Here is a 12980-nt window from a genome sequence, read left to right on the forward strand (position 1 = left end):
TCAGAGTTGATAACGCTTGTTAACAGGTTTCCCTCCAAAGCAAGGATGTAAGCTCCAGTCAGGAACCACCAGAGAAGGATCATAAGCTCTCTGGCCTTATCTCCGAACCTCATGTAGCCCAGGATGACACCAAACTCAATGTCTGCCTCAGCCTACCCACTGTTGAGGCTATTGGGGTCACTGGGGTGAACCACTAACACCCTACAGCTAGGTCTCATTTTGGTTGTCACATAATGTGTTTGATCTCATGCTGTGACAAATGCCTGAGGAAAACAAAGCAGTGTGTGTGTGTGTATCTAAGCCCCTTGTTTTGCCAGTTATAAATCCAGCATTGACTGGATCCACTGCTTCGGGTCTGGGCCAAAATGGAATTTCTTAATAGCAAAAGTGTGTGGTGAGAGCTCTTTCCTTTTGCCCATTCACAAGTCTCTGACTCCATCGACCAAGAGTGGGAGCCTCCCCTCTCCTCAGACCCCAGCACTTCCTGATGGGAGCATGCCATGGGTCCCACTCTGCAGATCCAAGTCTGCTTCTGACACTTAAGCAGGAGTGAACCTCATAATCCAGTCTCCACCCATCAGCCAGCATGAGCTCTGTGCATGTGGAACTGACTGGAAGCCTCTCTCAGAAATCAATCTGTGCCTCTCCATTGCCTTTAGAATAAAAGCAAGGGGTTGGGGATTTAGCTCAGTGGTAGAGCACTTGCCTAGCAAGCACTAGGCCCTGGGTTTGATCCTCAGCTCCAAAAAATAAATAAATAAATAAAATTAAAAATTAAAAAAAAAGAATAAAAACAAACCTTCATACAGATAAGCCAAACCATATTCCTTTGCTCTCTTTCCACAATCCGTATAGATTTCTGTGATCTCAAAAGGTGTGGGGTTTTCTGCTCACCCTAAGTGGTTCTATAGGTGACACCCACTCTGTGTCGTTTTTTACTTTTTGAGGGGTGTGAGGGGAAGACAATTACCTTGTAGCCCAGGCTGGCCTCAACTCACTATTATGTAGCTGAGGATGATTTTGACCTCTGATCCCAAGCGCTGCAATCACGGCCTATATCACACGCCCAGTTTATGCTGTACATCCGGCAAACTGAGCTACCCCATCTCCCTTCCCCACCCACTCTCCTCTTACCTCACTGTAATAAAGTAATTTGGAAGCCCGACTCTTCTCGGAGAAGGCAAAGGATAAGCAGCAGTAGAAAAGCCCGTCAGCTAGGAGGAGTTTCATCACAGGTTCATGCATTATTTCTTTTCTCGTGGGAAGCAGGGAAGTAGGCTCAACTCCAGAGTCCTCCAGGGATCCGATGAGATGCAGCGTCACCATCTTCAGCTCCTCATTGGGAAGCATTCCTACCGTGGCCCTTTCCCTTCTACAGGAACAAAGGAGAAGTAGTCACCCAGGTGACCCTCTGTGACATCCCATCGACAAACCCCATGCCAGGGTCAGCCACCCTACTACAGCCACTGAACGCTCTGGAAGAAGGGAGAGCAGTCGGTCTCTCCATAGTGCCCCCTGCTGGTCGCTAAGCTGCCCAGCACCAGGATGGCCCCTGCAACAGCACCCTGATGCATCAGGTTGGCTGGTGGTCTTTGTCCCCAAGTTCAGATATTGAAGCCTGACCCCCAAGCAATGGCTTCACTGACGAGCACTCAGCACTCAGGAGGCAAAGGCGCCTATGAGTTCGAGGCCACTCTGGACTGCATAATGAGACCTGCCCCCCCCCCCCAAAAAAAAGTTTAAATAAATTGGAGGTTAGAGGACAACTCACAGGAGTCATTTCCTCCACCGCGTGAGCTCGGGGGGTGAGCTCAGGGTTTCAGGCCTGGCAGCAAGTGCTTCTCCAGCTGTGCCAATGGGCCCTAAAACCAGTGAAAGTTGTGCTTCACAGGCCCCCAGCAACACACACACACACACAGTAACATCACAAGGTCTTCCATGGGAAGAGAACTAACTGGACAGCTTGTGTCTTAATTTACAGATAGGGTTTTCGGCATCTGCTCCATTCGAGACCATAGAAGAACTTAGCAGCAGCCCTGAATGCCCAAGAACAGGGTGGCTGGATAAATAAATAATGATCTCTCTGACCCCAGGACGCTTGGCAGCCATCAACATTTCCTTTTTAAAGGATCATGGGAAAGTGAAGACAAGAGTGTAATACAATGCCACATAAACAAAGGGCAAAGTGACCTTATTTAGAAAGAAGCTGAGTCTTTTCCTGCATGTCGCCTTGAGACAGAGAGGGCACACAGGGACATGTCCTGGGGACCTGAGTCCCTTGGGAGGTTATTATTGAATCAAGGCTTAACTTCACAAAGACAGAAGCTGGAGTGTTCCTGAGTGTCCCAGCCCTGGGAAGAGAGAAGTCTTTCCAGGCTGTGATAATGGAATGGACTGGTGGGTGGGTCGTTGTAGCCAGTGCCTGGGGCCTCTCAGAGAGATGGAGGACCAGAAGCGGTGCCTGAGGCTCTCAAGACGGGGTTTCTCTGTGTAGCCCTGCCTGTCCTAGAACCAACCATCACTGTAGCCCAGGCTGGCCTCAAACTCACAGAGATCCTCCTGAGTACTGGGATAATGGCGTGCGCCACCACCTGACTTGCCCTTGAACTCTGGCTTGTGGGGACTTGAAATCAGATTTAATCTTTTTTTTCCCCTGGAGCTGAGGACCGAACCCAGGGCCTTGCGCTTGCTAGGAAAGCGCTCTACCACTGCGCTAAATCCCCAGATTGAATCTTAAGTAAAATTTATGGGAGTTATTGTCTGGCTTGAGCTGCTGCATTAACCCCTACCCCACCCCCACCCCCCCCCCCTGCCACCAGATTGTACAAAGTGTGCTAGGGGTCTTGGTAGGAAAATGAGCTACTAAAGAAGCCAGATTAAAAATTAACACAGCAATGACCAGGAGGAGGTGCTATTCAGTCCCCTTGCTTTAAACCTATGACCAAAGTGGCTTTGAAATTACTTAAAGGCATGGTTGGCGCACACCTTTGATCCCAGCACTTGGGGGACAGAGGTAGGCGGATACCTGAGTTCGAGGCCAGACTGGTCTACAGAGCAAGTTCCAGGGCAGCCTGGGCTACACAAAGCAACCCTGTCTTGTTTTGTTTCCTTTGGTCCTTTTCTGTCCTCAAAGCCTAATTTCTCTCTGCTTGGTGGAGTGTCTTTGTGTGCTGTCTCTGTCTTGATCTGGTTTTTATTTTCTGGAGACGGTCTTGCTTCTATAACCCTGGCTGGCCTTGAAGTCACAGTAATTCTCACACCTCAGACTCCTTAAAATGCTAGGATTACAGGCAGAAGATGCCACACCTGCCTTCTTTTCTCTGTGGCTCGTGTTAGCCCTGAATTAGCTAAGTAGCCCAGGCTAGCCTCAAACTCCAAGTCCTATCACTGTCTCCTGAGAATTGGAATTAAAGGTATACAACACCACAACCAGCCTAGCACTTTCTACTTCAGAGATGGGATGCTCTCAACTTGTGAATCGCTAATTATAGCCAATTAGATTTAGAACAAAATATACAGAGAAATTGTGCTCTTTGGCCATCTGAATTAACAAATAGGCTAATGAACTATTTCCTGCAATGAAGTGTTCTGGGGGAAAATCAAGCCTGTTGCAAGTTGTTTTTCTTTGCAGTGTCAGGGTGGGAGGTGTGGAGCCCAGGTTCTTGAACATACCGGGCAGGTGCCCTGTCTCCCACCTGCCCCTTCGCTGACCCTCCTTCACTCCTAGCAATGTGAATAGTTTTGTTTGGAGCACACAAACCCTTCATTTACACTATGTATGACTAGGTTCAGTCAGTATCAGCAGAGCTGAGTAATTGCAACAGACACTGGTGGGCCCACAGATACTAAAGTATTTGCTATCTGACTTTCCTTTTTTTGTGTGTGCACAGTTGTTTTGCTTGCATGTCTGTGTACCACATTTGTGCCTGGCATCCTTGGAGGACAGAAGAGGGCATTGACTCCTCCAAAACTAGAGTCACAATTGTCATGAACACCCCCCCCCCAATAGGTGCCAGGAATTGAATCCAGGTCCTCTGGAAGTACAGCCAGTGCTCTTAACCATTGAGCAATCTCTCCAGCTCCTACTATCTGATTCTTTTCTTTTGTCTTTGTGATATGGCCTCACTATGCACCCTTGCTGCCCTGGATATGTAGAGCAGGCTGGCCTCCAACTCATAAATACCTTTCTGCCTCTGCCTCCCCAGTGCAGGGATTGGCACTACTGTCTGAGTCTCTATAGAAAGGTTTTGCTGATCCCTGATATGGACAATCAGTCTCAATTATGCAAAAATGAAGTCTGGCTGGGCAGTGGTGGTGCATGCCTTTAGTCCCAGCACTGGGGAGGCAGAGGCAGGCAGATCTCTGTGAGTTTGAGGCCAGCCTGGGCTACAGAGTGAGTTCCAGGAAAGGCACAAAGCTACACAGAAAAACCCTGTCTCGAAAAACCAAAAAAAAAAAAGAAAGAAAGAAAGAAAATGAAGTCTGTGTGTGATAGTGGTAATTATTTTGATGGGACCTAGCATCACCACATAGATGTGCTTGTGAGCATGCCTGGGAGGCGTTATTTTGATACATTAATTGCTGTAGGGAGGCTCATCTTTCTTTTAAAATTTGAAGTGTGTGTGTGTGTGTGTGTGTGTGTGTGTGTGTGTGTGTAGTGTAGTATAGTATGTGCACATGTAGGGGAGGGTCAGAGGACAACTTTCTTTTTAAAATTTTATACTTTTTTTATACTTTTAAAAAAGTATATTTTATACTTTTGGGGGGGGGGGTTGATACAGGGTCTCTGGAACTTACTATGTAGACCAGACTGGCTTTGAACTCACAGAGATCCACCTGCCTCTGTCATCCAAGTGCTGGGATTTAAGGCATGCACTACCACCACTTGGCCTATTTTATACTTTTTTGTATGTGGGTGTTTTGCACATGTGTATGTCTGTGCCCCACATACATGATACCAGATGAGGGTATCAGATGTTTCAGGAATCGAACTTTAGTACTCTGTAAGAGCAGCCAGTGCTCTTAACCTCTCAGCCATCTCAGCTCTCAGAGGACAGCATTCAGGAATTGATTCTTTCCTTCCACCATGTGGGTTCTGAGGATCACACTCAAGGATCACACCTGGCAGCAAACACTGAGCCATCTCGTAGGCCTGGGAGACCCAGCTTAATTGTGGTCAGGACCATTTCCTGCGAGGGGTCCTGGACTGTAACATTGGAGAGGGAACTGGGTCTACACTCTGTAGACCACCACTTCTTTACTGCAGACACAATGTAAAGCTGCCTGCCTCAGCCCCTGCTTCCCTGACTTCCTCTGCAGGGATGGGGAGAGGGGAGAACGCTGAGCTGAAATTAGTTGTAGCAGAGCAATGGGAAAAGAAACTGAGCATGTCTATATAACAGTTATCTCCTCTGTTAGAATTAATCTTTTCGCCCAGCAGTGGTGGTGCATGCCTTTAATCCCAGCTCTCGGGAGGGGAGGAAGAGGCAGTCGGATCCTTGTTGAGTTCAAGGCCAGCCTGGTCTACAGAGCTAGTTCCAGGACAGCCAGGGTTACACAGAGAAACCTTGTCTCAAAAAACAAAAACAAACAAACAAAAAAAGAATTAGTTTTTTTCAGCCAAGCAGTGGTGGCACACACTTTTATTCCTAGCACTCGGGAGGCAGAGGCAGGCAGATCTCTTGAGTTCAAGGCTAGTCTGGTCTATAGAGCTAGTTCCAGACAGTCAGGGCTACACAGAGAAACCCTATCTTGAAAACAACAAACAAACAAACAAAAATTAGTCTTTTCAATTTCTGGGTTTAAAAAACTTGTTTTATGTGTACGAGTGTCTTGCTTACATGTATGTCTGTGTGCCACATGCATGCCTGGTGCTCAAAGAGGCCTGAAGAGGGCATCAGATCCCCTGGAATTGGAGTTACAAGTGGTTTCAAGCTACCATGTGGGTGCCGGGAACTGTACCCAGGTCCTTCTTAATCACTGAGCCATCTCTGCAGCCCTTACAGAATTCCTATTTTGTCTATTAGCCATGCACTTACCGACTCCTCCCGCAGGCCCCCTCTCCTACCCTTCTCCAGCATTGTGAGCAGCTTGGTAGTTTGCCACACAGAACAGCTTTTCAGTTCTATATGCAACGGCCCTGATTCTGCCATTTCAGGGATGGGAGGAATCTGAGTAGGAGCTGCTGGGACCCTGAAGCACTTATGACTAATGGAGCAGAAGACTGGCCCCTGGCCCAGCAGGCAGCTGTGCTGTGCTGAGAGCAGATCCCAGTTTCTTTAGTTGTTGGGACAGGTGTGTGTGTGTGTGTGTGTGTGTGTGTGTGTGTGTGTGTGAGAGAGAGAGAGAGAGAGAGAAGCTGGGTCTCATATAGCTTAGGCTGGCCTCCTCAAACTCACTCTGTAACAGAGGATGACTTTGACTCTGCCCCTCGCTTGCTTCCCAAGTGCTCCAGTCACAAGTGCCCACCAGCACATCTGGCATGTGGCGGCTATTGGACTCCTTTGTTTTCAGGACCAGTGAGTGACAGCAGGCAGTGACTTCTAGTGCTAGGGCTCTTGAAGCTAGGATGTCAGGACCTGAAGGTTTGACCACTCCCTGAAATTCCTTCTGAGACCCAGGGCACTCTCTTCTTCCTTCCTTCCTTCCTTCCTTCCTTCCTTCCTTTCTTTTTTGTTTGTTTTTCGAGACAGGGTCTCTCTGTGTAGTTTTGGTGCCTGTCCTGGAACTCACTCTATAGACCAGGCTGGCCTTGAACTCACAGAGATCCGCCTGCCTCTGCCTCCCCAGAGCTGGGATTAAAGGCGTGCGCCACCATCGCCGCTCGGCACACAGCTTCTTTCTCGTCCTAGCATTCCCTCTCTCTTCACCTCTGGTCCCTTTCCCTGCCTTATTTGTGCAGGTGCTTGTGCCCATGTGCAAAGGTGGGGCCAGAGGGTAGTGGTGTTTTGCTTGGTCGCTCCTTATCTTATTCTCTTGAGACAAGATCTCTCCTAGAACCTGGAGCTGGGCCAGCAGCCAGCAAGCCCCAGCTATCCTCCTGCCTCCAACAGCAGTGTGGATTCAAGTGCATGTGTGGCCACATCCAGTATTTTACATGGATGCTAGGGACTGAAATTAGGTCCGTAGCACACAGGGCAGCATACATCATGCACTTGTATCCACGGAATCACCTCCCCAGCCTTGTCTCTCACCTCTGCTTCCTGTGGTTTCCACCCAGGCCATTCTCCATCCCTTCAACTGTCCTCCACCCACTGTTGCTGCTTCTGCTGCTACTGGCCTTCCTCCGCTCACCGTATGTCACCAGTTCAGTCCAGGTCTGTAAAACAGTGAAAAGTGGATAAGGAAAGACAGGCGTGGTGGCCTATGCCTGTAACCCAGCACATGGGACGCAGAGGCAGTAGGATTGCTGTAAGTTTGAGGTCAGTCTGAGCTAACAGCTCCTGCCTAGTGTCCCTCCCACACCATCACTAACAGTGAGACCCTGCCTCAAAGTAAGTAAATAAATAATGCTTTGAAGTGTTGGAACACCAGGGGGCAGTATAGGACATAGCTCTGACTGGTTCAGGATATGAACCAACCTTTGGCTTGTGTAGCCAGGAAGGGTTTAGAGAACATTCACAATGCAGCAATCCCTCAGCAAGTATAGTCTGTGCCTGCAAGGATCAAAGGACTTCTGAGGGGCCCCCAGGGGAAGTGCTTGGTCAGGGGAGAGTGGAAACGACTGGAGAGCTCCCTAAGGCCCGTTTGTAGCTTTTAGAAGCAGCAGGCCTGCAGCGCCTGCAGCAGATTGTGCTTCAGCAGCAAACAGCCATTGTTGCAGGGCAACTTCCCTGAGGCTTCCATGGAGTGTTCAAGGCAGCCAGTGTTGGCAGCAGGGCAGCCTGGTTGGCACCCAAAAGGGGACTGCTTGACTGCAGTGCTCTGAGCAAGGCAACTGGGGAGCCAATGCCCCGGCCTCAGCTTCTTATCTTATTTAAAGGAAGATCACACAATTAAAGGGGTGCTTAAAGTAAAAGCCTGCCAAGCTAGGAGTCTTTTGGTTTTTTGAGACAGGGTTTCTCTGTGTAGCTTTGCACCTTTCCTGTATGCCCAGTGCCCATGAAGATCAGAAGAGGACATTGGATCCCTGGGAACTGGAGTTATGGATGGTTGTAAAACCATCATGTGGTGCTGGGTATCGAACCCGGATCTTCTGCAAGAGCAACAAAGTACTCTTCAATACTCTGTCTTTGAAAGAGTTGGTGGGGCATGTGCCATGTGTGGAGGTCAGAAGACAACTTTTCGTGGTTGGTTCTCTTCTGCCTTTCCATGGGATCTGGAGATGGAAGAAGAGCCTTTCCTCTGTGAGCTGTCTCACAGGCCTACACTTTCCCAGGAGACCAGGATTTCTCAGCTGACAGCCTGTCACCCTCCCCTCGGGTGACATGGAGCAGAGTGTCTTTGGCAATTTCCTGCAGTTTTACAGTCACCCTCAGACTGCCAGCCGGCTGGGGGTTTCCACTGTGACTGCTTCCCATCTGGGCCAGAGCAAGGCCCCTGGGTCCTGGAGGCCCTGTGCTCTGAAAGGCCGCAGGGGTGCCTGCTGCAGCTGCTCTCTGGCTTCCACTTGGAAGGGGCCTCAGCTGCCGCCTATTCAGTGACCTGGGAGTGTATATTGGGGAGCAGGGGAGGGGGTTGAGTCATCTTTCCCTGGTTTTCTTGTGGTCTCAGGGCTTTCTGGATTCACCTCCTTTATTTTATTTTATTATTTTTTAAATTTTGATGTGTATGAGTGTTTTGCCTTCGTATGTGTCTATGTACCACATGCACACAGTGCACACAGAAGCCAAAAGAGGGCGTCTTATCTCCTTGGACTGGAGTTATTACAGGTGGTGTGAGCCGCCATGGGGTGCTGGGAACTGAACCCAGGTCCTCTGGAAAAGTAGTGGGTACTGTTAACGGCCGAGCTATCTCTGCAGCCCCCACCCCCCCAGCTTCTCTTCCTAGATAAACTATTTTTACCACATTCTTTTCCAGGACATTTGCTTCTGGGGTGATTGCAGTCTAAGACAGGGCTGTGCCTTGATGGTTTTCGTTGATTTATTTTTTGTGATGTAATCTTTCTCTCTCTCATCTTACACACACATGCATATCCATGCACCTGCACAGAACACCCATTTGAATATGCACACACACACACACACACACACACACACACACAAGCAAAGTAAGTAAATACATTAATCAGTTACAAAAAGATACTCAGGCTGTTCCTTGGGGTGCCAGAACTTTTGGACTTTTCCCACAGCTATGCCTGCCACAAGGTGACATTTTCCACAGACAGCCTTTTTTCAGTTATCAAGAAAAAAATTGGTCCTGTTGTTCACCAGGCAGCTTGATTATGGAAAGCCATTTTTCTCTGTTTTAAAAGCTGGAAGATAAAGGATGGACGTATTCCAAGTGGCCTGAGGTACCAGTCAAGGATCTGACGGAGCAAGCAGGGAGGGTTGTGTTCAGGACTGTTGAATGCTACCACGCCAAGGTGTACTGTGGGAAGACCAGATCAAATGTAACAAATGTAGCAAATGAGGCTCTTTCAGGCTAGACTCCACCGCATCGCTGGGCTTGCATGCTAGCTCCAAGCCTTACCACTGTGCTGACGCCCCAGCCCTAAACATTTCAGACTTGCGCCACACTCCAATTTGGACTTAAGAAAAGCAGGGTACCTTCTCCCTTTTCATCCTCTGAATAGATTTCTGGAAGCTGAGGTCTGATGATCTTTATTTCTAAAAATAACACTAACTTGGATCTCTATGCTGATTCTCTCTATAGGATACCAAAAACCCTGCTGGGGATGAGGGCCGAACACTGGGCAGCCGAGCCAAGCGCACCAGGAGTGACCCTCCCAGCATCAGCAAGGACAGTGGTAGGGAGCAGCTGCTGTGGCGGCCGCTGGAAAAGCTGAAATGGAATTGCAAGTCCAGCATCCTCAGAGGACAGAGACCTTGTGCATGTGGGTTTCGGTGGGTCCTAGTGGGGGGCTTTGCAGCCATTCCATTGATCTCCAAATACCTGTACATCCTTGAAGACCGTGTTCAGTAGAAACCTTCTAGTGTCTTCTGTGTGCATGACAGAGACTCCTATGACCCATGGCTACTTGTGGCAGCACTGGTTAGGTGGGATAGGCCACCAAGGTGGATAGGCAAAAGATATAGGAGATAAGCCATGATACGGCATAAGGCAAACAATACAGGAAGTCACAAGGCTCTTTGCCCAGGTGTGCCAAATGGGTCAGGTTCAAGGGGATACAGGTGTAAGAACCTAACAACACAAATGTCAACGACATCTCTGGACCACTGTCTGTGGTGGCAGGGGATAAAGCCTGATAGCCAATAGCCTGAGGCAGTTCCTTCCCCCTTAAGACCTTCATACATCCAGGGAAAGCCTGATCCTTGACTATGCTACAAGATTTCAACACAAGCCGAGGTGAAGCAGAGTGAGTGCATTACGTTCTTTGTTTGTTTGTTTGTTTGTTTGTTTGTTTGTTTTTCAACACAGGGTTTCCTCTGTGTAGCTTTGCGCCTTTCCTGGAACTCACTCTGTAGCACAAGCTGGCCTCAAACTCACAGAGATCCACCTGCCTCTTCCTCCTGAGTGCTGGGATTAGAGGCATGAGCCACCACTGCCCGGCTCCCATTAAATTCTTAAGTCTTACAGGAGAAGGACAGCGAGCCCCAAGACGGGGATGTGGCTTCCCCAGTCTTTATAATGGCTATTCAGCCACCTGTTCATCCTCAAGGACAGGGAAGACCTGCGTTCCTGTACATGGTTTAAAAATTAAGCAAAGTCAGTGGGTGGAGGCAGGTGGATCTCTGTGAGTTCAAAGTCAGTCTGGTCAACATGGTTCAACTTTGTCTCAAGAAGCCCAAAATAAACAAATAAAAAGATTAAGGGAAGCTTAAAATTAAAATTTAAGGGCTGGAGAGATGGCTTAGAGGTTAAGAGCACTGGCTGCTCTTCCAAAGGTTCTGAGTTCAATTTCCAGCAACCACATGGTGGCTCACAACCATCTGTAATGAGATCTGGTGCCCTCTTCTGGCCTGCAGGGACACATGCAGGCAGAACATTGTATACATGATAAGTAAATAAATCTTTAAAAAATTAAAACTTAAATGTTTAGTAAAAGAACATTGTTAGTTTTTCTTTTCTTTTTCTTTCTTCCTTTTGTGTGTGTGTGTGTGTGTGTGTGTGTGTGTGTGTGTGTGTGTGTTTTGTTTTGTGACTGGCAGAGAAAATGAACCCATTTCAAGACCCTATACCACAGGCAGGATCCTGGAATTTGTGGCTTGTGTATGAAACATGAGCAGTCCAGGGAAGGATGGAGTCCTTCACATGGCATGTTTGACCTACCTTGAGGGAGCTGGTGTTCCTACACAAGGCAACTCTTGGGAGGAGAACAGGTGTCTGGAATGAGGCCTCCTTCATGAGGTTTTTCTTGAAACCAGGTGAAGGGTTTGGAGAACTGGGGACACAAGGACTCATTGTGAATGGTGTGAGAGGACAGGGAAGACCTGCGTTCCAGTTGGCTGTCCACTTGGTCAAATGCTGGCTGACCTGTGCTGGGGCTAAACCAAGTTTGCAAAGTGCCCAAAGACAACATAGTGACTGGTGAGCCAAGGGACGCAGTGCCAGGACAGTCCTGCCCCTTACGGGATGGACACTGTGTCCAGAGGTCCCAGGGTTGGGGTCTAGCACTGAATAGAAGTGTAGCTTCCAAGGCCTCCTCCAAGAATTAGGAAGAATATGGAGCCCATGAGTTCCTTAGGAGATCTGTGAGACCCCCACTTGTTCCTGACAAGTATATAGAGAGATTGGTCTCAATCAGGACACTGGAAATAGTCTGGAGACAGGTTTTTTGTTTGTTTGATTTTTGTTTTGTTTTGTTTTTTGTTTTTTCGAGACAGGGTTTCTCTGTGTAGCTTTGCACCTTTCCTGGAACTTGCTCTGTAGACCAGGCTGGTCTCAAACTCACAGAGATCCTCCTGTCTCTGCCTCCCAAGTGCTGGGATTAGAGGCGTGCGCCACCACCGCCTGGCTGGAGACAGTTTTGCTTGTTATACTTAGCGTAACAGCTCCCAGTATCTAGTTGTAGATGAAACATGAGCAGTCAAGGATGTTGCTGAACACTCTCTAGGTCTGTTCTCACCACAAAGCATGTGCTGGCCTCAGGAATGAGCTAGATCAGCGGAAAACATTCTCATCCCACCTCACACAGGGACAGTGAAGTGGCCACCATCAGCCAAGCACGTGGTTTCCACTTCTCTCTTCCTGCCTCAGCCCCGTGTAAGGAAAGCAAAGATAGCACGAAACGGGGTGGGGGCGGGCCAGCTGCAGCACTCCCCCTCCACCCCCTTTGGGTCTGGCAATGGTGGGAAAAGCTGGGGGTGTTGCAACAAGTCTGAAATCTGAAACAGGTCTATATCCTAAACTGAGGCTGCACCCAGGGAGCCTGAGGCCTGCTGGGAAAGGGGTTTTGAGCAAGCACATCTGGTGGGAGTTACTGGAAAGAAAGAAATCCTTTTCGTCATGTGTACTCCAAGACACTATCCCTCAAGAAACTCTGTGTGTGTGTGTGTGTGTGTGTGTGTGTGTGTGTGTGTGTGTGTTGCTGAGCACAGACTCAAATCAGAGCTCCAAAAATGCCGTTATTAATACTGAGAGGGAAATGGGCTGAGGCGACGCTTGGTCACTAAGGTCACTACAGTGCTTGCCAGGCAAGCAAGCTTGAGGACCTGAACTCGATCCTCACATCAGAGACAGAGACAGAGACAGAGACAGAACACACCCGCACAGAGCTGTGTATCTATAATCCCAGTGCTGGGGAGGCAGAGAGGAGGATCTTGGGAACTTACTCAGCCAATGTTCTCACATCAGTCAAAAAGCATGTTCCAGCTGGGTTGTGGTGGCTTCTAATCCCAGCACTTGGGAAGCAGAGCCAG

The sequence above is a fragment of the Onychomys torridus genome, chromosome 8 (assembly GCF_903995425.1).
Source record: "Onychomys torridus chromosome 8, mOncTor1.1, whole genome shotgun sequence".
Classification (NCBI taxonomy): domain Eukaryota; kingdom Metazoa; phylum Chordata; class Mammalia; order Rodentia; family Cricetidae; genus Onychomys; species Onychomys torridus.